General features: G+C 47.5%; 1 long non-coding RNA gene across 1 annotated transcript in view; it reads right to left on the reverse strand.

Moving 5' to 3' along the window:
* Positions 1 to 13,447: 13,447 nt before the first annotated feature.
* Positions 13,448 to 17,700, reverse strand: part of LOC146599401 (uncharacterized) — a 27,492-nt gene continuing 23,239 nt past the window's right edge. Inside the window, exon 3 of the long non-coding RNA XR_014895016.1 lies at positions 13,448 to 13,649. This is a non-coding gene — a long non-coding RNA (uncharacterized LOC146599401). The remainder of the gene's footprint in view (positions 13,650 to 17,700) is intronic.

Genomic DNA, 17,700 nt, shown 5'->3' on the forward strand with positions numbered 1-17,700 from the left:
CATTTCTTAGCATTCGGTAAACAGCACTTACATTAAGTATTCTCCTATTTCCAGACTGAATCCTGGACTGGATTCAGTCTCTGCGCACAAGTAGCAAGTTGGCTATCAGAAACACAGTAATTCCCAGTTTGCTGAGGATGAAGCCTTTGCCAGGAGGCAGCACAGATGTCAAGGGAGCTAACGTACATATGGTCTGGCCAGGCTGTGGGATCTGCCCAGCAGCTGCGAGTCGATCCCTTTGGGGCGAGGACAGCCTGGCAGCGCCAGTGCCAGCATCCTGCCCTGGGAACCAGCGGCCATAACTTTCCCGAAGCCTGCAAAGATGCAACAGCTTCCCAGCGCGGCGCTCAGGGGAGTCACTCTGTACTAGCTTTCTTGTTCTCTGCCATGGATGCCACAGTCCCCCAAAGTGCCTTCTTCCTTAGTTTTTGCCACACATCATCCTTGATTTCCAGCTGAGGTGAGACAAACAACGCTAGGAAAGAGCGACAAATTAGTTCCTACTCACAAACTTCACCTCGTTCTTTCCCGTTAGCTTACCTCCTTTTCTCCAGCCTGGAAACGAATCCTAGACTTCACCTGGCATTTCTGCTCTCGCCCTGTTCCTCCTGGTGCATGTCCTCTCCTCAGCTCCCCGTCGGTCCTGGAGGACTGTGAGCTCTCTGAAGCGCTGACTGCCGTTACGCCCCGCTCGTCGTGGTACCTTCTGTGACAGGTCCAGCCTTGGTCTGGCTCGAGCCTCCTGCCCTCCCCTTGTAAATGGCAATAGTAAGCTGATGCTGGCCTCCACCAGGCTTTTACCACCACCTGGCCAGTCTTGTAACGGGGGTTTCAGCTATCACATTTAATGCCAGGTGCATTTTTGTAGAACAGTTTGTACAGTTGGAAATACTTTAACTCTGTTAATTAAAAAAAAAAGACAAAAACTCACAAATGGCTAAAAGGGATTCATTTAAGTCTTTTCTTGCGTTCAATTTTTTTTTAGGCTACTTTGAGCAATATTTCCTCCAGTTCTAGCTAAGGTGGAAACAATATAGATTTGAGGTGACAATGTGATGCCCTCAAGTGAGGACATACTGCAAAAGATGGGCTTTGCAAAAGATTGAGCTGAAATAAGGTCAACATAAAACAGACAACAGGGACATATGTTCCTCATCTACCACATAATTTTATAAGGTGCGCTAAGTGAAGTAAGTTTTAAGAGAAGGATGCAACCAGTCTCCCTAAGGAATTTTCAAAAGAGTTAAGCAGGGCTTCAGCTTTGGGTTAATCCTCTGTACAGAAACTTATTCCATCTGCCTCGCAGAAGAGTACTCGACCTCAGCACTTCACTTCTATTCAAACCTCAAAGCAGGGTTCGAGTGGGACGATGCCTCGGGGCTTCGGCTTGCCCCGTGGATCAAGGCTGTTTTATCTGTTATGACCCAGACGTATGATTCCTGCTAGGTCAAAATAATCCAACTTTATCCTTTATGCAGCTCCTCTGAGCTGCAGGGAACATCTTCCACGGTCGTTTTGAAATACCTCAAGTGCATCCTCACATCACCCATAGCCAACAGAAAAACAGCCAGGAAGAACTAAAAGGAAGTTATGAAGAATCATTTCATGCTTACAGTATTGGACAGAAAAGCTCAGACTCCACCTACCACCCAGCAGCAGTGCCCCGTTGGGAGGGAACAAGGTGCGATGACAGTACTTGATCCCATGCCTTTCCAAGAAAGTCAGTGACACTGTGTTTCCGATGCCTTTCAGCCCTCTCGCTTCCCATGGGCCCCCTTTGCCCGAACGCACAGCCCCGTGGCGCAGGGGACGTGCCTTTCGCCTCGGCTGGGGAGCACGGCCAACTGGGAATCTCGGTCAAGACCGTTTTCTCCGGGGGCGTACGCAGATGCTGATGAGACACAGCTTATCGGCATCAAGCTCTGCAAGCTGGAAGCACTCTGCATGAGGTGAAACTGAAACTGCTGGTGTTCTCCTTAGGCAACACTCTCGACTGCTGCATCTTTCAATGCACTTATTCAGTCTTCATTTAAAATAATAGTGCTTTCTTTAAGGTAGGACTGATACTAGACCAAGGACAATCTATCTTGGTCCTTTCTATCATGTTCCTTCCAAAATACTTCAAATCAATCTGTGATATGTCAGTGGGCCACTTTGCACCTTAGCTATCAAGCCGGAGTTACCAGACTTTACAGAGGCCATAGGTGGCCGTTCAGGAGTCACCGTTTTATCCCAGCTGAAGCTCCATTTGGCTTTGTACTGAGCTGGAACACAAGAGTCAAGTTACTGCAGCCTTTCCTTGGAAGAGGAGAGCTCAGAACACTTTGGGCTCCACTGTTTCTCTTGGGGTCAATGACATTAACCTGCTCTGAGGAGCTCATGTGAAATGCTGAGTTCGGAGGCCTCGAGCCTTTATTGCCCCTCGGTGGCAAACTCCTAAACTGCCCCTGCCCCACAGGGAGTTACAGTGGCAGGGTAGCACTAAGCCACCCTGGCTTAGCCAGCACCCTGGCCCGGAGCCACCCTTGTCGGACGGAACATCAACCTCACGTCAGCCTCACCCAGAGGAAATGTCTCATTCCGATTTCCTTGATGAAGAATCAAATTCCTCTTCTCCAACAAATCCAGGGGAGATGACATGGTGTGTGTGGGGGTGGACAATGACTCTTAAGATGCACTGTTTTTTTCACTGAGATCACAATTTTTCCTCTCAAAAAATACCAATGGCAACCTCCCAGCCAACTCAACTTAAGCAACTTTCTGTACAGCGTCTGCCACCAGCAGACACAGGCTTTTCGTTTCAGCCCAGCTTGCTAGGCCATCCTGCCTTGCTATCACTAGAGTTTCAACTAAGAAAAAAAGCACGGGAAACCTGTCATACAAGTACACGAGTGCTTCACCATAACCAAGGGAGGTTTATATCCACATGCAGAAAAGGAAAGATAGAGAAGATTCTGAAAATTTGTGCTAAAATTTGTTAACAAGAAAATAACAAATTTTGCCACTTAGTTCAGTCATAAGGTACTGGATGTTTTCAGGCTGCTAAATGGAGAGCGTAACAGAAAAGGCAGTTATTAGTCTGAAATATAATCACACAAATGTGACTGGTATGTAAAAGGAAGGTCTCATTTTTCTGAGTTGGGTGGCGACTCAAACACTCAAGGAAAAGGGAAGGAAAGATGATGTTCATTCAGATAGTAAAAATAGACCTTTTAATAACATTAACACACCTATAAGAAAGATCCATTTAAAAGACTGCTTAAAACAGCAGTTTTAGCAAACTTGTGAGCTGGAAAAAGCTCCTGCAATGCTTGAGCTGTACAATGAAGACTTCAAGACTTCCAGAGACTTGCAATGGATGCTGAGGAAATAGTTACGGATGTTTTGACCAAAAGAGATTCTTACCGGTAACTTCTCTGGGAAGCCAGGGCCTATAGACATCCATAATCTGTTTTGCTCCAGCACAAACACTGTCCTGCCACGTCCATAGTCAGTTAAATCTGTAAGTACCAAGAACGCAATACGTATTTGCAATGAAACACGATTGCAGACGAAGGAAAAAGGAAAACATTAACAAGCGTCTCTTTGGAAGGGGCTGCAGCAGTGCCATCAAGTCTGGCAGCCCGGCTCTGTAGCAAGAGTGAGCTCTCGCTCAAGTGTGGCACACTGAGCCTCTCCAGCCCAAGCGCTCTAGGAAGCTTATGCTGGCCTGCCCTAAAAACTGAGCATGCGGAGCACTGGTTTTGCAGTATGGTATGTATTTAATACATAACATGTTACAGCTATCTGTCTTTTGTCAAATGACAGCTTCCTTTTTTTAAAAAAATAGAAAAAGTATATTGAACTAGATGATGATGACAGACTTCAGTGGGATTAAGCAATTTCTCTCAGCATTTTTGTGGGCTTATCTAAACCCAGAGATTACAAGGAGAAAGGAAAGAACCACCCCCAGACTTTCCATTTTCAAACAAAAAAAAAAAAAAAAAAAAAAAAGCAACATCCTGACCAAAATATAGAAGGTAAACAGATGAGCTAAACATGAAGTACCTTTGGCTCGACCTCCCAGCAACAGCTCTTTGATATTCCCATGCAGATCAAATGCTGGTGGAGTTTCCTTCTTACCCAGGAGCTCCGGCTGCCTTTGAATGTTTCTGCTTTCAGAGCTTGCAGAAGGAAAGCATGTCCAGGGAGGGCAGCAGGACACAGCTAAGACAACACGTGTCTTTATAACTCTACAAAGGACAGACCCCAAACCTACGAACTCAGTGACGTGCCTTTTCCACTGATTTCCATAGGTCTGCTTCAGGCCTATGGGTCATGCCAAGCTTCCCTTTGGATCTAAGCCCCCCCAGAAAAGCTGACCAAAACTCCAGTATCTCTTCAGCCGCTTGGTTTCAGCAGCTCCTCAGTGCTCCGGACAGCCCGCGGCAATCGCACACGACGAGCGCAGCAGCCCCTCAGGCGTGCCGGCCCTCGGGCCAGCCTCTGTGAAGCCGAGCAGGTACTTGCTGACCAGTCACACAGAGAGAGAAGCAGAAGTAGGGGGGGAATACTGCAGTTATGCATTTTTTTTTCTCCTCCAAAGCAATTCACAGAAGTTACAGTCAACAAGTCACTCCTAATCACAAAGGAACAAAAAAGAAACACATGTGGGAGGTCAGAAGGACTAATTACACTGGCCTTGGTATGCGTGGACTCACCTGCTGTTTCAAGGGATTATATAATCCTCCAAAAGACAAAATGCTGATCATTTTGAATGCCCAACTTGCCCAACCACAAAGAACAAACCTGAATCATGTTGCATTGCTTTTGTCAAAATAGGGGAAAAAAGCCCGCCGTAGTCTGACACAGAAAACCACACTGTAAAATTAGAGATGAAGTCTGCCAGGATGGATTAAGCTATATTTATAAAGTGCCCATCAGTAATGTGGGTACTGTCCAAAAATATTAAACAGCACACTTGATCACTAGAGGAGTGACCAAAGATCAAGTAAAGTTCATCAAGGAGCTTGGGCGTTCTCACACAGAAGACCAGGGGTAGGGTTGTAACAGCACATACACACTGTACGAACACTAGTCTTTATAAACTATTCTTATAATATGAATTATTAAACACACAAAAAAAAATCCGTACCACAATTCATGTTGTAATTTGGGCCTTGAAATGCTGACAAGTATCTTTGATCTGATGTAGAAGGAAGGCAGAGGCATGGGGGACACTTCCATATTCTGCTTCCCCAACCAGGTGTGTGGAGGGAAAGCCTCTACAGGTCTGGGCACCCCTCTTCCCCCATCCGCATCACCGATGCTCCAGCCATGGCCCCAGCTGGCTGCCACATCTCAGTGGTAGTGACACCAGATCCACCAAGCTGTTTAGTCACCCTTCTTGGTGACAATAGTTTAGGGACCACTGTTTCCCTCTCTTCAGCTGTCCGCTGACAACACTGGAGTACATAATGCATGTGCTACCACCCAAAGTAAATCTTGCTGCAAGTGATGCTCATACACACGCGTGTGATTCATCAAGGTAATTCAGCAAGCTCCAATGAAAGTAAAACTGTCTTGATACACTGACCCTTGCCAAGACTATGGCCTACCTGAAAATTAATAATCTGCTAGAGATTCAATCGGTAAGCCAATATATTCTAAAATACTAAATCTAAAGCAGAGCAAAAAATAGTGAAGTAAATAGCAGTACAGCTTATGCAGACAAGAAAAGAGTCTACAAAGATTTTTTAAACAGGAGCAGGAAGTCAGATTTCACATCTCTCAAGTAAGAAGAGGAGAGAAACTCAAATATACTTTTAAACAAAAACAAGTTACACTTATTAGCAGCTGGTTAAATGATCACCAAAGAGTTAAGAACTGAAGACCAGTAGTTTGTCCAGGGTGTTTTGCATTTTTCAATACTCGGACTAAAAGGGCTATTGAGCACATTACCACATGCAAACACATCCCATGAACACCCATTTCTTGCAGGAAATGGCTGGCTCTTGCTCCAGCTGAAAGCCACCCAACGCCAGCGCACAAGGGGCTGCTGAGCGCTGCTGCAACGGGCTCCGCCGGGAGCCAAGCGACAGCAGAAAGGACAAGTCAGGTAACTTGTTGCAGCAGCTATTTTTCCTCTTAGGCTTTTTATGCTTTTTTGGAGTCAGAAAACAAAACACAACTGTGAGGTGCATCCGAGCGTGTTCAAGGTCACCCACGGTGCGCCAGGTCCGGAGCCCCGTGCGGCTGCGGGATGGCGCAGGGAAAGACTTGGAGCCCCGACCCACAGCCACGCTGCGGGCCGAGGAGAAAAGACCCCGGAGCCGCCGTGGACGGAGGCCCCGGGGGGAGAAGCCCTGTGGGTCGGGGTCCCCGGCAGGACGTACCCGCTTTGAGTTTTCCCCACACCTGGCTCCTTATTTTCAATTAAAACTAAGCGAGCCCTGCCAGGACATGGCTCTTCAGGCTGCTCTTCTGCACTGCGTGCTGAACTGATTGAGAGGGTGAGAGAAAGTGGTTCTGGCAACTCTGCCTTTTGGGGTTTTGGCAATGCGACAGGACTTCTTCATGAAATGGACTCATTTAATGCCCTTTCTGTCGCCGTTCTCCTCCGCTCAGGCCTCTGAAGGCACTTCTCTTTGGATCGTTTGGAAGTAACCTTTGGAGTGAGCTACATTTAAGCAGAACATGACCTCTGTGACGATGGACACAGCAGTGCTACCTGGATCTGAACAGCCAGGTCTCCATTACCCGCCTGTGGAGCGATATTCGACAGATACATGTTTTAACAGGCAACAAGAACTTGTGGGATTCACTGGTTTGGAAGTTAATTTACCCAGCAATTAACAATTGTCACTTCATTCTCCAGTACTGTTGCATCAGGTAACTAAATGGGATTAATTACACTACTGAAATGCATTGCTCAAAATGGCAAACAAAGACCACAACAACAAATATTCTGTATGTTTTGCGTATGGTGACATGTTTATTATTATTCTAAGTTTGCTTGGCTTCGATTTCTGTGGTGCATGAGCCAAGCGACATAAGATACGGCAATAAGCAACCCAAGCGCGAGGAAAGCGGCAGCAGTTCCCACCGGTTTCGAGTCTCTGCCTGGTCTCCGGAAGCGTGAGCGGACCCTGAGCAAACCCAAGCGCACAGCAAGCCGGCCTCCCCCCGAGGGCGGTCAGCCCCGAGCCTCCACGCCTGGGGGAGGCCGCCAGCTGCGCTGCTGGGATGCAGCGAGGTTCAAGGCCCGGGGCAAGCAGGGATGAGGTGCCACCGGCGGCACGCAGCGATCTGGTGCGGGTTCTGGCCTGACGCCCCGGCACCATTCACCGCTCTGTTCCAGCCCTAGGGAAAACGTGCCCACTTTACCCTGAAACGGAGCCTCTTTCAGGCCTCAGCTTCACCTTGTGCTTTTGAGGATGCAGAAGTCATTCTGCGTCATGGCACAGCTGCTCCTACCTCTTCCCTCTTTGACTCAGAAGTATAATGACCCCAAAACACAGGTTTTAGCATGAACGCCAGAACAGATACCGAAACATCCACATACTATTTATTAAAACTTTCAGCACGCTTCTCTTGCTTTTAAAGAGCAATGAAAATACTAGCTGCCTACAAGAGTCATTCCCTCCCTACATTTAACACAGCGTTTCACCTGCAATATAATTAATATTGCTTTCTTTCCAATGACGTTGCATGGAACTAAACGTGGGTGCTCGGTAACAACCGGCAGTCGCTACAGCCCACCTGCGCAAGATACCCTTCCCTCCCTCTCAAAACACTAAAGATAAATACAAACCCTAAGCTCATGCACAAGCAAGTATTTTAAAAGTCCAGACCCAGATCCCAAGAGAGGGAAAGCAAAAAAGAATCTGTTGAAAAATATAGCTAGCATAATAAGAGCATGTAACGCAGCCGGGGGTCGATAACCAACTGAACTTTACTGCAAGGCCTCCGTTGCCTCACGTGGGTCGCAGCTACAAAGCAGAGCAATGCTGTGACTTGACAGCACATTCGTCTTTGCAGCTGTAACAGAGCTTCCTCACTCCAGTGCTGACTACTGGACATTTGGTGCCCAGTTCCCAAGCTTTACGGCACACAGGATGCTTCGCCAGCAGAGCAGCTCCTCTCCTCGGGGTCAGAGCGGTGTTCCTAGAAACCCACATTTTCAAACAACAGTATGGGTTTTTTTTTTTTTTTTTTTTTTTTTTTTTTTTTTTTTTTTTTTTTTTTTTTTTTTTTTTTTTTTTTTTTTTTTTTTTTTAGGATGTTACGAGCCAAGTTTAGCTAAATGCTTCTCCCACGATCAGAAAGGGCAGGAAGAGCTTAGTGCCGGCCTCACCACGCAGTCCCGCGGCAGAAACGGATGCAGTGAGGAGGAGGATGGGAAACTCGCTGCAGAGCAGCGGGGAAAAGGGAGGATGAGATGAAGTCAGGCAAATAAGAAACCTCTTCACATTTTAAAGTGTGGGTTGACTTTAAAAAAGGACTCAAATGTGGCAGCGTGGGCTTTTCACATTTGCCTCTGTGATACCAGCTTGAATTTTCTCACTGTGCAAGCGTAAAGAAACTCTAGCTGCAATGAAGAGTCAAACAGAGATTTGTCCTAGCTTGCATGCCACGACCACTTGGGTGGATAACACACTATGAACTTAAACAACAGTTAAAAACTTCCTTCCAACTCTACTTAGCTGTAATCATGGGTCCACCGTGACACTGCTTAGCAGCACATCTGCAATACAGCAAAACACATCCTGTGCTTTAAACCTGCTTATCAAATTGGTTTCAGAGGCGCATGCTGCAGGACCTTCCCCTCCTGGGTATCAGATATGGTCACTAAAATAAGCATCTAGGAAGCTATTTAAGGGGAAGCACTTCTTACAAAGCCGTTCTGTTCACTATAAAACACCTGGGCCACCTTTTAAAGACAATTTTCAAGTACTTGTTGCTGTTCAGGGAAGTGGGAACTCAGTGAGCATGGGTGCTAAGGCATAACAAGTATTTACCTTTACACGCACCCCAGATTTTGTGTATGTTTGGAGGAGGAGATATTTCTGGCAGACAAAATGACACTGGGGAAAAGGAGAAGAACATTCAGATTAGGTATGAGGAGAAGGAGAGGAGGAAAAGTCTTGATTATCTGGCAGTTGGAAGGTAGCTGGCCCAGAAGATGCATGACTGAGAACAGGAAAACACCCTTAAAAAAAATATATTCTTTAAAAGTATTTGTCATCACAAGTCACCCAATATATCTATGTGAAACTGTTTTGCTTTACTTCTTCATGGAGTCATGGTATTTAACATGTTTATCAGAGACTAAAGAACTTCCTTTGGGAAGCTGAGATTTGCTAACCTTTCAGGCTGGCCATACTCAGACTATATTTTTCAGAGGTTGGCCTTTCAGGGTGTTCTCTATTTTCTTTAAAAATAATAATAATAAAAAAAAAGATTTAAATTTGTTCCTGAAACTGTATTTCCCCAGGGTTTTCCCACCCCCTGCCCCACAATCTTAATAAAGAGAAAAAGGGCAAGAACTGCAAGTTTGTGAGTTTGGCTTTTTCGTGACCAAAGTTGGAAGGATTTCCAAGGCTTCTAACTTTCTTTAAAACCATGGTGATGACTTCTACAAATACCACATCAATGTAAGCTGCAGACCCTGAGCATCAGAGGGCTGCCAGCACCTAGTGCCCTGAAACAGGGCAGCGTCGAGTCTAGCAACGTTAATCCTTTCTTCAGAGACTTCCTTAGCAGCCAACGGTACAAACAAGCCCATCTGAAACGATCTGGTGTCGAGGGGGGTGAGGAAGGCTCACGGACGGCGACACGCAGCCGCGCAGCTCCAGCACGCATTCCTCCCGCAGCTCGCCCGGCCGCGCACGGAGCGGCAGCAGCACGGAGGCTCTTCCGCACGCCGCAGCGTGGAAAGCTTCTCTAGCCAAAACTTTAATTTCTAGTTTATTAGGACCTCTTCTAAATGGCACTTAGATTTTTATGCACACTGCAGCTCCTCATGCATTGCTGCAAGTGTAATTACTCATTTTTCAGCTGACCTGCTCTCAGTCAAGCTTGGTATTAAAGAAATCTTCCAAAAGGTACAAACCGTTCCATACGCTAAATGCTTATTTACCACCCCCCTAAAAAAAGGCAAGCATTAGAGAGATTAAAATAAAATGACATCGCTGTTTCCCTAATTCCTGAGAAAGTCAGAGCTGAGCTCCACGAGCGGCCAGCCAGCCTCGGCCATTCACCTCGTACAAAACCTACTTTCCCTGGGAAGCGGCTGCGCACGGAGGGCTCCCCCCTCGCCGGGCTCCCCCCTCGCCGGGCTCCCCCCTCGCCGGGCTCCCCCCTCGCCCCTCAACCACCTGCTGAGCACTGCAGAACCTGCAGCTACAGACTGCCCAGCTCCTTCTGCTTTGAGACCTTGTTTCCAGGTGCTTATCAGACTGCACAGCTTAAATCAATCAAGCTGAGATTTTCCAGGCCAGGTGTTTGCCTGCAGCTGCATTTACAAGAAAGTTTTAGTAGCAGCTTTTGTCAGGAGTGAAAACAAAAAAGCAAATCCTCGTTTTGATCCCATTAAGACCTTACAGCTGTTTATCCAGATACAGACCCGTGGTCTGACATTTTGGAAGGAGGTGGCCTCGGTGGCCTTCGCTGTTTCTGTGAATATCTGTTTTAATCAACCAAGTTCTACATCTCTGGAAAACACCCCCAAATCCCAGCCAGCGCCTCGGAAGAGGGCCGGAGCAGTGGGTGAGCGTGGCAGGGCAGGATGAGTGGGGTCAGAAGGCGCCGTGATCACTGAAATCTCTCTGAAGACTGAGCTTTGCTTTCTGAAGTCGGCTGTCTTGCGAATACCCGGGAAATCTCAGGGAGAAGCGTGTGTCCCGTCTCTCTCCGACCGCCGCCCCGGAGCAGATGCTGGGAGCCTCCTGCTGCTGCAGTAAGGCACAAGCTCGCTGAAAGGTAGTGGGGGGAAGCAAAATACCAGGAGCATAGAGGCTGCATTTCGGACTGCCAGGCAGAGGTAGTGCATGGGCCACATCCCAGGAAGGAAACCGAGAGCTAGTGGGCACCTCAGTGCCAGCAGCTGGAGATGAGCCTGCTGGACACCTCGTGTGGAAATTTGGCTCGGCAGTCCCTGACCCGCTGCCTGGCCCTGGCGGCCTCCGGCTTGGAGCTGGGAGGTGAAGTGAGGCGAGGAGCACGTGCTGACTCCCGTGTCGTGCTTTCCGCCTGCTGTGCCGTGCAAGCCGTGGCTGCGCATCATCACTGGTTCCTGTTAGCAGCTGCCTGCCACTGACAGAGAGAAACCAAGAGTTGCAGCTTTGTTCAGTTTTTACTAGAAGGACGTTCAAAATCTGTGGGCAAGCAGCCTGGCAGCGAGAAAGGAGAGGAAAGCAGCAGTGCTGTGCCGTGAGCACAGCAAGGCCCTGTTGCCCTCCTAGGGCTTGGCTGCAGCTTATCTTGGCTTTCTCCTAGGTTTTGTCCATGTCCCTAAACTATTCTGGCATTTATCTGAAGGACTAGGAATAAGCTAGAAACTCTGAGGGAACGAGACCTGCAGTTGGTCTAGTGCCACCTGAGGTCAAAGCCCGCACCCGAGCCCAGGGCCACCTCTGGTGGCTGGGCGCTCTTGCGTGACTTTGATGCTTTTCTTAAAGCTGAGTATGGAAATCATTTGAATAAAGGACTTTAGGAGCACAGCTTGCTGCCTGGATGCAAAAGCAGCTCCCTGCACATGATCTAATTCTGGAGATACCCCAGTGTAAATCTGGAAATCCTTGGCCCAGTACTTTCAGAACAAGGGGGGTTCGCATCAGTGTTAAGTCTCCAGGAGACAGACCTGTGGTGACCATCCTGCCCTCCAGCCCTCTACTGACTGCCGCTGCAGTCAGGAGATTCTTGTCTGTTTAAATGCTGGCGGCAGCCCCATTCTTCTCTTTTTGAGCTTAGATGGACACAGGATCAACCCTGTGAACCAGCCCCGAGCACGGGGCCTGTTGAGCTCTTTGCCCATCCAAAAGAGCTGTTTTCTGCTCACATCCAACCTCTGGCTGTTCATGCTCCAGCCATGACAAATTCAAAAAGATCATTAAAAATAAGCTTATCTACAGCAATCAAGGATATCATGCAACAGTCTTTGTATGGTTCTAAACAAAGGAGATGTTAGGTTTTGGCTTTTTTCATCAAGTATTAATATGAGAAAGTAGTAATATATACTAGGAATAATATAACTACCCAGAAAAGGATCTTATTTAATTCTCCCATCAAACTCAATAAAACCATATTTGTATCAACATTAATTTAATTTCCCCAAAAGCCTGTAGCAGAACCAAAATTCTCAAAGGACATAATCTGTGAAGCTCTTCCCAGCATCTGCAAGCAGTAATGTACCCACATCATCCCGACACAAGCAAGCTCTGAATGACAAACACCAAGCCACAGTCAGCACTCAGCCCCCAGACTGCTAGAAAGATGCTAACTGGGACTGACGGCATGGTACATTTATAGTGTGCTGAGCAGAGATACCAAATGGAGTTTCAGACACGGAAAATGCTCTTGCAGGACTACAACTAAACAGAGCTATGCTCCGTTAAGCTTGTTTGCAGTGTTGCTATGTCCTTCCAGTCCTCCAGCATTTCTGGAGACCCTGCTCCAGCTAAAGGTAGGAGTGTCGACATGGCACCGTTACCCCTTCCCTTCACAAATCTTCCCTTCTACAGGACAACATGGAGCAAGGACACAGCTGTTGTGTCCAGCTCCAATGCCAGAAGGGTGAATATCCCCTCTGGCCTGTCCAGGTGGTCCAGCCATGACCGACTCGGCCCCTGCTATGGCCACACCCACTAAAATACCCCTCCAGAGATGGTGCTCCCCATGGAAACTCCCGCATCAAGTAAAGCACAACAGCAAAGGATCGCACAGGTCTCCAGCACAAACCAGGGAAGCTCTGTTCAGCTAGGCTGGGTCACGCAAGGTGACTATGTTAGCAAGAACAGGGAAATGCCAGCGCGGCATTTATCTCTAGGGTCTTTTCAGACTGGGAAGACACTCTGGAGATGGCATCCAAACACAGCTGGGAGAAAAACAGCTTTATCTCGGAAACCATAGAGACCAAACAAGGAATAATAGCTGTTTGTTGTACTACTGGCTTTACAGGATCAGCAGCAACATGTCCCGAGCTCAGGGCTGCAACATAGCGTTGCTAAACTGAATGCCCAAAGGGGCAAAAAGAAGCGCATGGCTCCCAAAAAGGCATTGAGGAAGCGGTGCAGTGCAAGGGTGTTGCAGAGCAGAAGGGCTGCAGAGGAGCGTGCTCTCCCTGCCCACAGCTTAAGGGCTGGCAGAGAGATGTGAAACTCAGAGAGAAAGAGCAGTGATGCTGAAAGCAGGTGCATGGGGCAGCTCAGGCCCATGGTAGATGGGCAGAGGCACAGCAGACACACCTACGGTGAAGGTACCTCCTCAGCATGGTGACCCACACCACACCAGACCTGGCACTGCTGGATGCCTTTCCATGGCACGGCTCTTCCTCTGTGGCTGCCCCTTTCTCCCCGCAGCTCCCAGCTCATGGCGAGGGGCCTCCCAAAGGTGTCTGATGCTCTGGCATCGCCATGCAGCGGCACAGGTGGGTGTTCAACTCTGTTTTCCTGCAACGCAAAAATTCAGTGAAAGCCCTCAGCAACAGCAGCAGCAGAAGGGAGGCTCCAGTTGCCAAGGACATGAGGATGGCATAGCTGTTTTCTGCTCCAGAAAACCACTCTCTTTATCAGGAAAAATGGACAAGTGAACATAAAAATTACAGAGAGAGATTTTTCCAGAACAGTCTGTATTGGTGTTAGCAGACTGCCTCTACGTTCATCCAACCTTGGAGTACAGAGGAGCGCCCCTTTTTATTTCTGTGCCTTTGAGGCTTGCCCTTGAACTGGCAGTCTGTAGGGCATGCAGGAAGAGCGGATTTCTGGAGGTGGCATCATCAATACAAGGTCCATCAAGACAGCCCCAGTGATCAGTCTTGTTCACATAGCAAGCTGGGACCTTCCCAGTGTCTCCATCGCTCTTTAACAGTGACCCACCTTCCCCCAAACCACGACTCACCTTTGCTCTCTGAACTCCCCCCGACCCAGCACAGCTGGTGACACCTCCCAGAGGACAGCATTCATCACCTTGACTTAGCACGTGCCACTATGTTCTCGTGTTGCAAACAGCAGCAGAGCGCAGCTGTTTGAAGGCCGTGCACACATTCTTACAGGTCGAGTCGTTAAGTCACAATGTCCAATCAGACCTACTTTTACCAAAAAGAGGTCTGACAAGACTTTTATAGTCCACTATGAGGAAGGAGGATGGATGTACTAAAACTTTACAGGCATGTATCAGTACTGTATTTTGAATAAATTTTGTCCCAAGTTGTTCTGGAATAAGTAGGGTCAAGTTGTGACCCTACTTATTCCAGAAGAGTTACTCTCAGCTTATTCTCAGAGATCTGAGATAAAAATTATTATCCTTAGCGACTTCTGAAAGAACAACATTTGAGAAAGTTCATATAGCCCCACTTCTAATCAGATGATATTCTACTTCATGCTTTTAGGAAAACATCAGTGTAATATACACTGCCATTAAAATATCATCTTCATAAAGGATTGTTATCACAATTGCTATTTAACAAAGCTGAAAAATAAAGTACAATTCAGAATTCAGGCAGATTGCATGTATATCTCTTCAGAAACTCACACAGTATTTACAGATCCTAAAAAGTGAAAGCATGGCAGATAAAATATACAATCAGAAATATTTAATCCTGAATTTTTTGCTTTTGGAAGATAAACCTAGATCACAAATACTCTGCTAATAGCTTTCCTTGCGTAATGTGTTTACAAGCTTTGAAACCATCAGTTCTGTGAAGTTTTAGGAATCTAATTGATTTGCTCCTTACTGGCAAAGATGTAAAAGCTGGAATATTGACAAAAACATCAAGAGATTTGAAACACGTTAGCATAAAGTTCACATCAAATGCAAGGAGAAAAGAGAAAATATCCTCACAAGTTTCAGTGCTCTCAATAAAAGCCATACTCTGTATCAGCCCACGACACTCGAGCCACTGCTCACGACAGGACGCACTGTTAGCGGCCGAGATGATAGGCCAGTCTGTCAGCTGGTTTTTAGCAGCACACATCATGGTCTCGCTCATTATTCTCACTAAATTATGCATGCACGATGAGGGGGTCAGGAGCAAAATCTGAAAACATTACATCTGTCATGTGCTAGATCACTGGAAAAGCTTCAACAGCTACCTCAGGCAGCCAGAGCACACGTTTACAGCACCTAGGCTGCGCAGGGCAGCGAGGAAGGTGTTTCCATTTCGTCTGGATTTGCCCTACTGGTCAACAGTCGGAAAGGACCAGAACGGTACGCCAGTGTGTCCGCTAACGAACTCGAGAACGAGAAAGGCTTCAGCTGCCCCTACGCGATATCCCAAAGATCGAGCAGTACCTTGATTAGAATAAAAAGAAACTAGCAAATGCTTAGAGCCACGGTAAGGCATAATTCTTCGTTTCTAAGAGCAGGATTGCTACCAGCTCCCATACAGCACGTGAGAGGAAGGACTGGACTGTCCTGTACCTTAACTATCTTCACGTCAATATAGCGAACTGAAGACACCTGGTAATGCCAGGCTGTCCTGCCCTCTGCGTGGCCCAGATAAAGCGTGATGGAAACTTCAGGGATGGATGTTGCAGCACTGTTTGCCTGTAGCTTGCTGCCATCAGTCCTGCGAACGAGAGAGAAGTGGGCAGAAAATGCAAACTAAAGCCCTCGCTGGCAGCCCATCCGCTTGGCTGAGACAGTTTTAGAAAGGTTTGTCAGCTCGGGAATGGGACCTTGGTTAGAGCAAGCGGGGTGCCGTCCGGGGGTTGGTAGTTCGGGTCCCAGATACCACTGCTCCAGGCAGTCATCTTGTGTTTGCTTGGAAATACAAAAATGCAGAAGCGTTCAACCTTTCCGTCAAACAGAATCTCCCTTTCTGTCTCCTAGCTTCAAACTCTGAGGGACACGGGGATTTTCATGCTGAACTGGAAACTCCAGTTTCCCAGAAGATAAGCCTAAAATAGATTTCATGGCAATGGTTATTTTAATTTACATGCAGCCCATCTGAGAATGCGATTTCCTACTTTCAGAGTTTGCTCATCTGACAGATGAATATTTAGTGTTAAAAGGGCTAAGCTTCAGAGGAAACTTTCCAGAATATTTGTGATGCAGTGGCTCCAAGACGACACCACGGAGACGTCCACAGCGGTGATATTTTACACCCCTCATACTCAGAGCAGCCTTGGCTAGCAGTTCAGTTCCCAGGACACAAGTAATAGCGATATCTCCCTCTCTCCAGCATTTTTAATGTAGCCAAAAGCAACTAAGTGGATAATGTAGTTCATGGCCTTGCAGAAGACCAGCTATGTTACCAGCTATCCAAGTCCCACGCACCTCTGGACACCCCGCAAAGTTGCTGAAGAGAAGCAAAGCCAGCACTAGAAAGAGATTTTTCTTTCCCCATTTGCCAGCGCAGAGAAATGAGAACGCACACGCAGACTGCTTTAACGGCATTGATTCTCGCGTAAAGCACAAAACACAACTTATCACAGTGAAGGCCTACTAGTATCTAGAAGAAAGTAATTTTGTTACTGGCCAGCACCTTCAACCTCTGTCTCTGCTCCTTCCTGCCAGGAAGCCCGTAGTCAAATGCTTGAAACATCTCTGCTTGTTGCTTCCTTCCCGCCCAGCGCCCCGTCGTGCCGTTCCTGTCAGCAGCCGTTGGTGGAGCAATCAGTAAGGCCGTCGCAGATACCACAGCCCTCGCCGCCGCTCCTCTCCCGGAGCTCGTGCGCCTGGTATAGTTGATTGCTCAGGAAATAGCAGGTGACAGAAATACTAGAGACAAGTCTTAAACGAGATATAAGCCACAAAACAGACCTGCCGAAGGCCTGTTCTGCAAGTGTCCCTAATGACAGGGAATAGAAAAAAAAAAAAAGGACAGATAAGCTGTTCCCAATGAGACAACCTGTTTTGCTAGTGCAACTAGGGGAAAAAACAAGCAGAATGAGCATAACACGTGTGTGTGTGTGTGTGCATGTGCGGTGTCCTGCAGCCTCCACGTCCTCCCCCTAACTCCCCCGTTACCGAGCCATGGGTGCACACCGAGGGTAAGGGTGGTGACGACCTCTCCGCCAGGCGAGGCAGGAAGCCTCGAAAGCTGTCGGGTGAAGCATAGGATAAAACAAAGCAGCAAATGGCACCAGGGGAAAGAGGAGCACTGCTAGCGTGGGACCTCGAGTGGCCAGGGCTGGAGACTCCTAGCCACGGTGAGGATGGAGGATGTGCATCCAGCCAGCATGAGACCGCTAGAAACTGGCAAGCTAAGCAAATGATCTCAGCAGATAGCTCAAGCAATGATGAGTCTATGGTCCTAGAGATTAAGTTAAAGGCAGAGAAGGAAAGGGTTAGATGCATCTTTCCACCTTCTGGATGCCTATCGTTATGCCTGGTCTGAGTCACTGAAAGACTGCATCCTTGCTGGAGATGACAAGACAGAGCATGCTCTACACCAGGAGGGGACTTGCCTGTGCAGAAGGCAGATGGTATAAAAGAAGTTGAAGCTAGGTGAGCCATCATCCTTGCATAACTGCGCAGAGGAAAAAAAAAAAAAAAAAA

This window comes from Rhea americana, unplaced genomic scaffold, assembly GCF_003343005.1.
Source record: "Rhea americana isolate MKP2758 unplaced genomic scaffold, rheAme1 scaffold_14, whole genome shotgun sequence".
NCBI lineage: Eukaryota > Metazoa > Chordata > Aves > Rheiformes > Rheidae > Rhea > Rhea americana.